General features: G+C 49.2%; 1 pseudogene; it reads left to right on the top strand.

The window, feature by feature from the left end:
- The window catches only part of LOC102841688, a 12,724-nt pseudogene extending 11,530 nt beyond the window's left edge, over nt 1–1,194 (top strand).
- Nucleotides 1,195–1,655: the final 461 nt, after the last annotated feature.

Raw genomic sequence — 1,655 nt, 5'->3', positions numbered from 1 at the left:
CCTCCGGGGCCGAGAGGCCACCACCCCTCCCCAAACTGAAGCTGCCAAGTATTGAGATACTAGTCAGATATTTTCCCACAAAGGATCTGTGGTGGCACTGGGCAATGGGGCATCTGCCAGCCACAGGGAAACGGACACTGTGGAAGTGGCTGAACTAGGACCCTTGTTAGAAGAGGAGGGCAAACGGGCCATCACCAATCGAACCCAAACTGAAGAGGAGCAAATATGTTCAGTGCCCCAGGGAGAAGAGGAGGAGGTACCGATCCTGAGCTTCTCCTGCAAGCCCACCACCATAAAGAAGATAGAGGAACTTGTATATAAGGTCTGGGAGGGACGTTGGAGAGTCATCCCATATGATGTTCTCCCTGACTGGCTGAAGGACAATGACTACCAGCTGTGTGGCCTTCCTCTGCAGCTTGCTTCCAGAGCATCTTCTGCATCCATACAGAAACTGGCAACATCTGGACCCATCTGCTTGGTTTTGTGTGTTTCTCTTTTTGGTAATCCCTCCTTTCGAGTTTGCTTCCAGAGCATCTTCCAGTCCCTACAGAAACTGGCAACATCTGGACCCATCTGCTTGGTTTTGTGCTGTTTCTCTAATTGGGAATCTTGACCATGCTCAGACCAAATATGTACTTCATGGCCCCTCAATAGGAGAAGGAGTCCTGGTGTGGTGCTGTGGGTTACTGTGCCAAACTGCAAAGCTGATTGAACTGCAAGGTCGGTGGTTCAAGTTCACCAGTCACTCCTTGGAAACCCTATATAGGGTCACTATGGGTCAGAACTGACTCGATAGCACTTCACAACAACAACAACTACAGAAGGTAGTTTGGGGATTTTTTTCTGGGTGCAGTGCTCTGCCTCAGCTTTTCCTGGCTCTTCCACACCGTCTATTGTCATTCAGAGAAAGTTTCTCAGATGTTTTCCAAACTGGACTATTCAGGAGTCGCTCTACTGATCATGGGGAGCTTTGTGATTGGCTGGATTATACCTTCCGCTGCTCCCATGGCCATGGTTTATGTACCTGTCCATCGTCTGTGTCCTGGGAATTTCTGCCATCATTGTGTCACAGCGGCATCGGCTGACCAGAGCAGGAGTGTCCCTGGGACTTGGCTTGAGTGGGGTTGTGCCCACCATGCACTTCACTATCACCAAGGGCTTTGTCAAAGCCACCACGTGGGCCAGATGGCCTGATTCTTGCTCGTGGTTGGGATGCACATCATTAGAGCGGGCCTGTATGCTGCTCGAATTCCCGAGCGCTTCATTACTGGAAAGTTTGACATACGGTTCCAATCTCATCAAATTTTCCAGGTGCTGGTGGTAGCGGCAGCCTTTGTACACTTCTATGGGGTCTCCAACCTTTAAGATTTCCATTATGGCTCAGAAGGTGGCTGGACTGCTGACTCCCTTCTCTAAACCTTCCCTCTAGATGGCTGGGGGAGGAATTTCCCAAGTGCTTTTAAAAAGAATTTCTTCCCTGAAATGAGAAAGAGTTTGAATTGTCTGTTACTAAGAGAAACCTAGTAGAGAATTCTGTACTAGCTAAGCTTCAGCCCATTTTCATTCAAACCTACTGGACAATAAAGTTTCCATTGCGCTAGCTGGGAAGAGGGGCTGATCTTATTTAGATGTCCCCCTCCTCAGCAAGGCAACTC

This window comes from Chrysochloris asiatica, unplaced genomic scaffold (assembly GCF_000296735.1).
Source record: "Chrysochloris asiatica unplaced genomic scaffold, ChrAsi1.0 scaffold00307, whole genome shotgun sequence".
Classification (NCBI taxonomy): Eukaryota; Metazoa; Chordata; class Mammalia; order Afrosoricida; family Chrysochloridae; genus Chrysochloris; species Chrysochloris asiatica.
This window is presented reverse-complemented; position numbering and strand designations above follow the sequence as displayed.